Below are 12,318 nucleotides of genomic sequence, written 5' to 3' on the forward strand. Positions count from 1 at the left end.
CAAACTCAAGAGAAACAAAAAATCAGATTCAGAAATAGAGGCTATCCTCTACCCCTATTACAGCAAATAAATCAAGAATTCCCTTTTGAACGTCGTACACAACTAATTGCAAAGATCCCTGACATAAGCAACGCACCGGATATTACCCCACAAGGAACACAGCCACCACTAACCTTGGTTATGCCGTATGACCCTTGGTTCCCCACAATCAGAAGCACAATCCACCGGCTATGGAACCGCATAGCGGAGGATGACGTGCTAAAACAGGTATTCCCTACCCGGCCTAAAATCGCCTACAAACGCACTAAGAACCTTAGTGACACTCTGGTGAGAGCTAAACTCCCGACAACCAACACCGTACGCACAACCACAACCTTACTCACCCCATCACCAACCCTCCCCACCAGCGATACTGCTATTCGACCATGCACGAAAAACAATTGCAAATGCTGCCATAATCTTCGACAAAGAACCGAGATCACTAGCTACGCTAACAATAAACGCTTCCCAGTGGAAGGTGAATACACGTGCACTACAACACACGTTATTTACATGTTGGAATGCCCAATCTGTGGAAAACAATACGTGGGACAAACCACTGGCACGATTGCTGAACGATTACGACGCCACCGCCTTCATTTCCACCAACACCGCACCCTCCACCTCTACAAACATTTCCACGACCATGGGTGGACATCCTTCGATAATATGTGGATACAGCCCATTGACTATGTTCCAAACGATGCGTATGATCTAGGCCATTTGGAACAACAATGGATAACACGGCTGGGTACACGTAAACCAAGGGGACTAAATGCCAAGGATGAACGGTTATGGGTTATAGTCTGACCCGTGTGAATGGAGTACTTCCTTGTGATTTATTTAACATCGTAAATTACAACCTTAAATGCAGAACGTGGTAGGGAAATATAAATACAGGTTAAACATCAACGCCTATGTCTCCACTCTAATTAACGTTTATCACACCTATAAGCACATGAAAATCTTCAGAATATTTATCACCAATATTAAACAGTGGTAAGCCAGTTCCCCGCCTACCCCGCGAATTTTGTTTTCCCCTCCCCTAATCCCAATCCTTACCGATGGCATGTCTGATCCTCCTCCCCCCCCCCCCCCCCCCCCCCCTTTTTTTTTTTTTTTTTGGGTCCCTGTTCGTCCTTGTCCTTCTGTTTTCCAGCCTGCCTCTAAAGTACTAAATTAACATATATTACTCACCATACATTCGTCGATCATCGTCCCCTCGTGTACAAAATCCACCTCCCCTCTCCATTGCATGTTGATCCCTTCCATTCGTCGTTCCATCCGCGTTCCCCTAAAGATAAAACATTAGAAAAAAATTTAAAATACTAAACTAACCTATATTACTCACAATACATTCGTCGATCATCGTCCCCTCGTGTTGAAAATCCTCCTCCTTTCTACATTGCATGTTGATCCCTTCCGTTCGTCGTTCCATTCGCGATCCCCTAAAGATAAAACATTAGAAAAGAATCTAAAATACTAAACTAACCTATATTACTCACCATACATTCGTCGATCATCGTCCCCTCGTGTAGAAAATCCTCCTCCTTTCTCCATGGCATGTTGATCCCTTCCGTTCGTCGTTCCATTCGCGTTCCCCTAAAGATAAAACATTAGAAGAGAATCTAAAATGCTAAACTAACCTATATTACTCACCACACATTCGTCGATCCTCGTCCCCTCGTGTAGAAAATCCACCTTCCCTCTCCATTGCATGTTGATCCCTTCCGTTCGTCGTTCCATTTGCGTTCCCCTAAAGATAAAACATTAGAAAAGAATCTAAAATACTAAACTAACCTATATTACTCACCACACATTCGTCGATCCTCGTCCCCTCGTGTAGAAAATCCACCTTCCCTCTCCATTGCATGTTGATCCCTTCCAATCGTCGTTCCATTCGCGGTCCCCTAAAGATAAAACATTAGAAATGAATCTAAAATACTAAACTAACCTATATTACACACCACACATTCGCCGATCATCGTCCCCTCGTGTAGAAAATCCACCTTCCCTCTCCATTGCATGTTGATCCCTTCCATTCGTCGTTCCATTCGCGATCCCCTAAAGATAAAACATTAGAAAAGAATCTAAAATACTAAACTAACCTATATTACTCACCATACATTCGTCGATCATCGTCCCCTCGTGTAGAAAATCCTCCTCCTTTCTCCATGGCATGTTGATCCCTTCCGTTCGTCGTTCCATTCGCGTTCCCCTAAAGATAAAACATTAGAAGAGAATCTAAAATGCTAAACTAACCTATATTACTCACCATACATTCGTCGATCTTCGTCCCCTCGTGTAGAAAATCCATCTTCCCTCTCCATTGCATGTTGATCCCTTCCATTCGTCGTTCCATTCGCGTTCCCCTAAAGATAAAACATTAGAAAAGAACCTAAAATACTAAAGTAACCTACATTACTCACCATACATTCGTCGATCCTCGTCCCCTCGTGTAGAAAATCCACCTTCCCTCTCCATTGCATGTTGATCCCTTCCATTCGTCGTTCCATTCGCGGTCCCCTAAAGATAAAACATTAGAAATGAATCTAAAATACTAAACTAACCTATATTACTCACCACACATTCGTCGATCATCGTCCCCTCGTGTAGAAAATCCACCTTCCCTCTCCATTGCATGTTGATCCCTTCCATTCGTCGTTCCATTCGCGGTCCCCTAAAGATAAAACATTAGAAATGAATCTAAAATACTAAACTAACCTATATTACTCACCACACATTCGTCGATCATCGTCCCCTCGTGTAGAAAATCCACCTTCCCTCTCCATTGCATGTTGATCCCTTCCATTCGTCGTTCCATTCGCGATCCCCTAAAGATAAAACATTAGAAAAGAATCTAAAATACTAAACTAACCTATATTACTCACCATACATTCGTCGATCATCGTCCCCTCGTGTAGAAAATCCTCCTCCTTTCTCCATGGCATGTTGATCCCTTCCGTTCGTCGTTCCATTCGCGTTCCCCTGAAGATAAAACATTAGAAAAGAATCTAAAATGTTAAACTAACCTATGTTACTCACCATACATTCGTCGATCTTCGTCCCCTCGTGTAGAAAATCCATCTTCCCTCTCCATTGCATGTTGATCCCTTCCATTCGTCGTTCCATTCGCGTTCCCCTAAAGATAAAACATTAGAAATGAATCAAAAATACTAAACTAACCTATATTACTCACCATACATTCGTTGATCCTCGTCCCCTCGTGTAGAAAATCCTCCTCCTTCTCCATGGCATGTTGATCCCTTCCATTCGTCGTTCCATTCGCGGTCCCCTAAAGATAAAACATTAGAAATGAATCTAAAATACTAAACTAACCTATATTACTCACCACACATTCGTCGATCATCGTCCCCTCGTGTAGAAAATCCACCTTCCCTCTCCATTGCATGTTGATCCCTTCCATTCGTCGTTCCATTCGCGATCCCCTAAAGATAAAACATTAGAAAAGAATCTAAAATACTAAACTAACCTATATTACTCACCATACATTCGTCGATCATCGTCCCCTCGTGTAGAAAATCCTCCTCCTTTCTCCATGGCATGTTGATCCCTTCCGTTCGTCGTTCCATTCGCGTTCCCCTAAAGATAAAACATTAGAAAAGAATCTAAAATGCTAAACTAACCTATATTACTCACCATACATTCGTCGATCTTCGTCCCCTCGTGTAGAAAATCCATCTTCCCTCTCCATTGCATGTTGATCCCTTCCATTCGTCGTTCCATTCGCGTTCCCCTAAAGATAAAACATTAGAAATGAATCTAAAATACTAAACTAACCTATATTACTCACCATACATTCGTTGATCCTCGTCCCCTCGTGTAGAAAATCCTCCTCCTTTCTCCATGGCATGTTGATCCCTTCCATTCGTCGTTCCATTCGCGGTCCCCTAAAGATAAAACATTAGAAATGAATCTAAAATACTAAACTAACCTATATTACTCACCACACATTCGCCGATCATCGTCCCCTCGTGTAGAAAATCCACCTTCCCTCTCCATTGCATGTTGATCCCTTCCATTCGTCGTTCCATTCGCGATCCCCTAAAGATAAAACATTAGAAAAGAATCTAAAATACTAAACTAACCTATATTACTCACCATACATTCGTCGATCATCGTCCCCTCGTGTAGAAAATCCTCCTCCTTTCTCCATGGCATGTTGATCCCTTCCGTTCGTCGTTCCATTCGCGTTCCCCTAAAGATAAAACATTAGAAAAGAATCTAAAATGCTAAACTATCCTATATTACTCACCATAAAGTCTTCGACTGACACGCCCTTCCCTAGAAAAAATAACCAAAGCCAAACGCAACGTAAAAAAAATAACAAGGCACTTATCTGACACTTTCCCCAACCCCCTCACGCCGAAAACCTGCCCCTAAAGAAGAACAAACAGTAATTGGCCTTACCAAAATTATTAACCTAGAATAAAAGGACCCCCTCTTAAACACAATGATTTGGAAGGGAATAGACAACGAAACGATGCATAGAACTGCGTTCTAGAACCAATCACGTCAAAACACGCGCTAGAAACTACACGATTTACACAAAACGGGCGAATTCCCTCCCCCGGGCCCCCAATCCTCCCCGCGCGACGCTCACGATCCCTCACGCAAGCGCAAAACCTCCCCGCGAAACACCAAAACTCGGAAAAACTGCCGCGGAAACAGAGAAACGACGAGACAGCAACACCAAACGAAAATAAGGCCCCAAAACCCAATCGCGAGTAACGAACAGCACACGAAAACCTTTCTCACCTTTCTCGGTCGCCGATTTCTCCCTCACTCCGCCGCGTTCGCCCCCCTTCGCCTCGTTTCACGCTGAATGCGGCAGTGAATGAACACAATACTCCCGTATACACGAAAACCCGGATCACCACCGCGAAAATCTCGAAAAAATACGCGAATTCTTTAAGGATTACTTCCTGCACCACCGAGTGGTATAACACACTATTTTGATTACGATAAATGACATGGAAAACACGCTGAAACGAAAAATGTCGACATGCAAAAAACGCGATTTTAGGACACCAAACCTCAAATACGCCCACTGGAACCTATGCTTATATTAAACTACATTAAATTCTCTACAGAAAACCTGTAAACCGATTGACAATCCCTTTAATCTGCTACACACGATAACCGGTATAAGTTGCCGGCTTCCAAAAACACAATCTCCTGAATATTAAAATAGAATTACATCCAATGACGTCATCCATAGGAATTTAGATAGAGCTCCTGAAGCTCTTTCGAATGATATATAACACGACCAAAACGGGCTAAATGAGACGCTAATCTTGAAACTTATTGATTCTAGCCGTTTTTTTGCAAACTGGAATATGACGTAGTTCCGCGGAAACTCACTTAAATCACCTGAAATTTTTTTCAGGAGAGGCTATGCATAGTAGAATTACGCTCCATAACCCCCCTAAGGAATCCCCAAATTTCCCAGCCAATTAAAAACTTTAAAAGATTTTTCCCTACCGATACCCCTTTAACCGACCATAACTTTAAAGTGGATGCACGAACAATGCTCCCAATCTCCCTTTCCGGTGATCTACCACTGTGATATCTTCTGGCACAACCGTTGCCATGGTTACTGAACCTTTTCTAAAAATGCCTTTTTCGACTTCTCCTCTGTAAGACCCCTTCTGGGAACCTTTCTAAATTTCCCCCACACTACCAAACCATAAAAATTACCCCCCCTCCCCCCAATTTTTACCCTGTAAAAGTCTCCCTTAGACCCATGTAGACCCCCAATTCAGAGACAAATTTCTTAACTAACGTATTAAAAAGTACTCCCAAGGGTATAATCAATAAAACAGAATAGCTTAAGAGCATATTAATACCTTTTTGACCCCTCTTCCCTTTTCCAATAATTTCACTTTAACCTTCCCTTTGCATGTCCCCTTCATGTCCTGTCCCGTCGCTTCGCTTCCCTCGTCCAAATTAAGGACACTGCCCTTGACCCTCCACTTCCATCCCCCGTAGAAAGGATTGGCCAACATCCCGTACCTCGTACTGTATTGGAATCTGAATATTGGGCACTACAATGAATTTTCCCGCCCACTTCATCACCTACAACCGTCATAAAACCAAAATCTTAGTCATCATACTCAACATCCTCTGGGGTCCTTCCTGGTCGGTAGTGGATACAGCGGTTGAGCCAGACTTGCCGTTGTGCATTTCTCTCTCTTTAACCCATCAATGTCAAACCGACGTCCGTCAAAAAGGTTTCTAAAATCTTGTGCAGAATACGACTCCATTCTATCAGAGAGAGCAAGTTGACTGGAGCACTGGAACACGACAAATGAAAAGCAATAAGCGCTTGCCTAAAATATATTGACAGACGTCTATTAGCGCATTTGACTTCCGTTGCGAAGTTCTTAGCGCAGACACCATTTTCAAAAAGACTTTAAATACCGGACCCCAAACAACCACATTATGACGTCACATTTTAAAAATTCTCTAAATTTCGTTTTTCTTTAGCGCACTTGCCTTTCCCGTAAGAAATTTTTAGCGCACTCACCACTTTCAAAAAGACTTTAAATACCGAACCACAACCAACAACTTTATGACGTCAGATTTTAAAATTTCCTTTAATTTCGTTTCCCTTTAGCGCACTTGCCTTTCCCTTGAGAAATTCTTAGCGCACTCACCACTTTCAAAAAGACTTTAAATACCGGACCACAACCAACCACTTTATAACGTCAGATTTCAAAAATTCTCTTTATTTCGTTTCCCCTTAGCGCACTTGCCTTTCCCTTGAGAAATTCTTAGCGCACTCACCACTTTCAAAAAGACTTTAAATACCGGACCACAACCAACCACTTTATAACGTCAGATTTCAAAAATTCTCTTTATTTCGTTTCTCCTTAGCGCACTTGCCTTTCCCGTGACAAATTCTTAGCGCACTCACCACTTTAAAAAAGACTTTAAATACCGGACCACACCCAACCACTTTATGACGTCAGATTTTGAAAATTCCTTTCATTTTGTTTTCCCTTAGCGCACTTGCCTTTCCCGTGACAAATTCTTAGCGCACTCACCACTTTCAAAAAGACTTTAAATACCGCACCACACCCAACCACTTTATGACGTCAGATTTTGAAAATTTCTTTCATTTTGTTTTCCCTTAGCGCACTTGCCTTTCCCGTGACAAATTCTTAGCGCACTCACCACTTTAAAAAAGACTTTAAATACCGGACCACAACCAACCACTTAATGACGTCAGATTTTGAAAATTCCCTTTATTTCGTTTCCCCTTAGCGCATTTGCCTTTTCCGTGACAATTTCTTAGCGCACTTCCCACTTTCAAAAAGACTTTAAATACCGGACAACAACCAACCACATTATGACGTCAGATTTTGAAAATTTTCTTTATTTCGTTTCTCTTAGCGCACTTGCCGTTCCGTGACCAATTCTCGGCGCACTCGTCACTTTCAAAAAGACTTTAAATACCTAACATCAACCAACCACTTTGTGACTTCACTTTTAGAGAAACCACTTTTGGCTAACAACTACAATATAAATTTTTAAATCACTTATAACTAAAAGGGTTTACAAGCAATTTCTTTAAAAACGGCCACTCACCCAAAAAAAATCACCCAAAAAAAGTAACTTTACAAAAACCTTGATAACTTCTTTATACTAAATAATTTGCACAGCAAATATATGATCAATCGAAAGCTTATTAAATTTCCTTTTAAATGATGCTATGCATGACGTCATACGTTCAATATTTAAGGAGTTATTAAGGGTCACCCAAGTGGGTACACCTTTTAACCCTAACCCTAACCCTAACCCTAACCCTAACCCTAACCCTAACCCTAACCCTAACCCTAACCCTAACCCTAACCCTAACCCTAAATAAACAAGTCAAAATAATTCGTTAAAAAGAATAATACCCATAGCACAAACCATCGTCCGATCCGCTGCCAATCCTTTCTCTCACCCATCGCTCATCCCTCTCCTCCCTCGCGTGTCCCATCTCTCCTCTGATCCTTCCATACATATGCCTCTAGAATAAACGATTCAAAATAATTCGTTAAAAAGAATATTACCTATAACACATACCATTGATCGATCCGTTGCTCATCCTCTCTTACCCATCGCTTATCCCTCCCCTCCCTTGCGTGTCCCATCCCTCCTCTGATCCTCCCATACATATGCCCCTACAATAAACGATTGAAAATATTTCATTAAAAAGAATAATACCTACAACACATACCATTGATCGATTCGTTGCTCATCCCCTCGCTCACCCATCGCTCACTCTTCTCCTCCCTCGCGTGTCCTATTCCTCCTCTCATCCCTCCATACATATGCCCCTAAAGTAAACAATTTAAAATAATTCATCAAAAAGAATAATACCTACAGCACATACCATCGACCGATCCACTGCCATTCCTTTCTCTCACCTATCGCGCATTCCTCTCCTCTCTCGCGAGCCCCATCCCTCCGCTGATCCCTCCATACATATACCCCTAGAACAAACGAATTAAAAACCAAAATAGAAAATAAATAAGTTAAAACCACACCTTATGATTAATCTCCTGCATGACCCATCTCTACACAACACAAAAAACCAAAGCCCATACAACGCATAAAATTACGATGCACTTATCTAACAAAGCCTCGCAACAAGCCTTCCCTAAAAAACAACCTGAAAAAAGAAAAAAATGAAACAAACCTTCCCTCTAAGAACACAAAGAACTACTTAGGAAACAACACCCAAACCATACACAAATCCACGCCCTACTTTCACCCGCACAACATACAACACGCGAAAACACCCGAGAACGCAAAAAATCACAACAACGACGCCGGTTTCCCCACGCGGGCCCCCAACTTCCACCGCGTAACGTAAACGACCCCTCGAGCACGCCCTAAAACCCGTCGCGCAACGATCTAATTCCAAAAATAGCGCAGAGAGCGAATAATAATAATACGAAAACGGATAGAACGCGTAGGTGACCCCGCAACCGAAACACGCGCGATGAAAAGACACACAAACATGCAATCTACCTTTCGTCGCGACCAATTCCCTCTCATTCCCTCTCCTTCGCCCCATTTAAAGCCACCATAGAAATGAAAGAAAATCCTAACCCCGTATGCGCGTAACCCCGGATAACCACGAAGGAAATTTCAAATCATCAACGAAAAATAAATAAGAAAGACTCCCCACACGTCTAAAAACCTACAACACTACACGCCCACCACCGGTCCCAACTTAGAACGTAGCTGAAAATTATCAGAAACGCAAATGTGAACACATCGTTAAAACGGAATTTTATTACATCAAACCTCAAATACGCCCAAGAGACCCTACACCCATATTAAACTACATAAAATTCTCTACAAAACCCCAGTAAAATAATTGCCAATACTCTTAACCTACTATATAGAATAAGAAGTATAAGTTGAAGGTCTTCTAAAACACGTATTTAGTAATAATCAATAGAGATCACACCCAATGACGTCACCCATAGGAATGTAGATAGTACTCACAAAACGCTTTCAAATGATATATTATACGACCACAACGAACCAAATAAGAAGTTAATCCAGCAACTTATAGATTTTAGACCCCCTTTTTGAATACTAAATTTTAGCATAATTCCATAAACAATGACTTAGGACACCCAGGATTTTTTTCAGAAAGGGACACCCGCGGTAGAATTATATTCCGCAACTTTACCAACGCACTCCCATATCTCCCTAGCAACTAAAAATCTTAAAAGAATTTTCCTAAACACAAACCTCTTTAACCAACCATAACTTTACAATAGAAGCGCGATTCAGGACCCAATCTTCCCCTTCCAGTAATACCTCGCCAAGGAACCTATAAACCCTGCTGTTGCCATAGTTACCAAGAATTTTCTAAAAACCAATATATCGATCCCCAAACCCCGCCACCCGACTCTCCTGCTCCCCACGCTCGCTAGGCCCCTTCCTTCTTCCCCCTTTTTTCCCCCCCCCAAAGGGGCAATACCCCACCACCATAAATCACCAAACGGAAAACCTACAAGGAATAACTCAACCGGGAAAAAAAGGAAAAAAGATAAACGAAAAATATAAGTATACAAATTACTCCAACCTTCTAAACAGGACACCAAATTCCAGGTCGGTCGTGGAGACTAGCAGTTGATACAGATCTGCCTTGTGCAATATCCGTACTATAACCCTAACCCTATTTATAAAGTTAAGAGGGTCTATGGGACTCCTACAAGGTAGGGATAAACAAACTGAATTTTAGAAAATCTTTTTGTAACCATGGCAACGGTATTGTTCAGGGGTATTTTAGCTAGGGATGACTGAAAAGGTAGAGTTACGGCTCAATCCATGCTTCTGGTCTCAAGTTACAGGTACTTAAAGCTGAAATGGTGGGGTAAATTCTTTTTAGGATTTTCATATCTAGTGAGTTGTTTGGGAAGTGGCGGGCTACAATTCTACAGTTGGTGTCCTTATCTAAAAAATCTCGGGTGCTCTATAGCAATCTCAGCGAAATTACGCCTGATTTTAGGTTCCCCAAAAGGGCACAAACACTAATAAGTTGTTGGATTAACGTAGCGTTAGGTCCGCTGTGGTCGTGCTATATAGCGTTCAAAAATGCTCGCGGAGCTCTATGTATGACTGTGTGTGTGACGTCATTAGGTAAAATCTCTTTATTATTAATAAATTTGTGTTTTTGTAAAACGTCAGCTTATACTCCTTATCCTATATAGTAGATTAGGGGGATTGGCATTTGTTTTACAGAGGTTTGGTAGAGAATTTTATGCAGTTTAATTTGGGTGTAGGGTCTCTTTGGCGTATTTGAGGTTTGGCGCCGAAATTCGCATTTTTCCGCACACTGGCGTTTTCGTTCTTTTTTTGTTCCTTTATTGTTTTTAGATTGCTTTCAAAGTCCGCAATCGTAATAGAAAGGTTGTGCTCTAGGTGTTTGGCAGTGTATGGAGGATTTCTTACACGATTTTCAAACATCGAGCTCTGGTTATACGGGGTTGCGTCTATACGGGGCTGTGTTTTCATTCATCTCGTTAGAACGGCTGCAAAAAAGGTCGAACAGGAGGGAAAGGGAAGGAACCGATTGTCGCGAAGAGTAAGTAATGTGTTCATTTATCATTTCGCGTCGCGTCTTTCGGTTTCGGGGTCCCCCGGTCGTTCGAAAGATTTAATACGTCGTTCACTCGTTCTTCGCGTGGTTTTTGGGATCGGGGCGTATCGCGGCGGGGTTTTGGGCACGTTTGATGGATCGACGATGCAGCGCAGTGAAAATTGGGGGTCCGCAAGGGGAGAATGGCGTCATCCTCCGTATATTCGCGATCGCGAGCGTCGCATACTACGCGATCTGGTGTAGAGTGCGATACTATGCATGATTTCCCTTTCGTTTATCGACGAGCGTGTCGTTTCGACGAGTTATTTATTTATTTTTTCTGTTCTTCAGGGGGGAAGTTTTTTTCATTTTTTTGGGATGTTTGGGAATGGTCCCCAAGTAGAGATAAACAGGTATGTCATTCGTTAGGGTCTCGTGAGGTGCGTTGTTGGGGGAGTAAATAGTACGATGTCTGGTTACTCATTTTTCTATTGGTTAGTGTCTGTTTGCTCATGGGATTCATCCAGGGGATTCTATCAGATAAGTACACCCTAGTTTTATATGTTATAGGGGCTTTGTTTTGCGTATGTTAGGACCAACCAGGAAGAAGGATCACTGGTATGAGGTATAGCCTAGTAATCCCCATTCCTTCAATAATTTAGTACTCTTTTGACTAGGAACAATCATTTAGAAGGCTACAGGATGGAGGAAAGGGAACACGGACACGGATTACAAAACGAGATGGATCGACTAAAGGGATAAGGACACGGCGAGGGATCAATATAAACAGGTACACTCTTCTAGGACATTTTTACATTAATTTAATACTCTTTTGACTAGGAACAATCATTTTTGGAAGGCTACAGGATGGAGGAAAGGGAACACGGACACGGATTACAAAAGGAGATGGATCGACTAGAGGGGATAAGGACACGGCGAGGGATCAATATAGACAGGTACACTCTTATAGGACATTAATTTAATACTCTTTTGACTAGGAACAATCATTTTGAAGGCTACAGGATGAAGGAAAGGGAACATGGACACGGATTACAAAACGAGATGGATCGACTAAAGGGATAAGGAGGGATCAATATAAATAGGGTACACTCCTATAGGACTAATTTAATACTCTTTTGACTAGGAACAATCATTTGGAAGGC

General features: G+C 41.9%; 1 long non-coding RNA gene across 1 annotated transcript; it reads right to left on the minus strand.

Annotated features, from left to right (window-relative positions):
- Positions 1-7,985: 7,985 nt before the first annotated feature.
- Positions 7,986-9,687, minus strand: LOC136184521 (uncharacterized). Its single transcript, XR_010669370.1, has 6 exons — positions 9,088-9,687; positions 8,601-8,725; positions 8,447-8,546; positions 8,291-8,390; positions 8,137-8,234; positions 7,986-8,080 (listed from the first exon to the last, which is right to left on the minus strand). It is a non-coding gene; the product is annotated as an uncharacterized lncRNA (long non-coding RNA).
- Between the last annotated feature and the right edge of the window lie 2,631 nt (positions 9,688-12,318).

Source organism: Oscarella lobularis, chromosome 3, assembly GCF_947507565.1.
Source record: "Oscarella lobularis chromosome 3, ooOscLobu1.1, whole genome shotgun sequence".
Taxonomy (NCBI): domain Eukaryota; kingdom Metazoa; phylum Porifera; class Homoscleromorpha; order Homosclerophorida; family Oscarellidae; genus Oscarella; species Oscarella lobularis.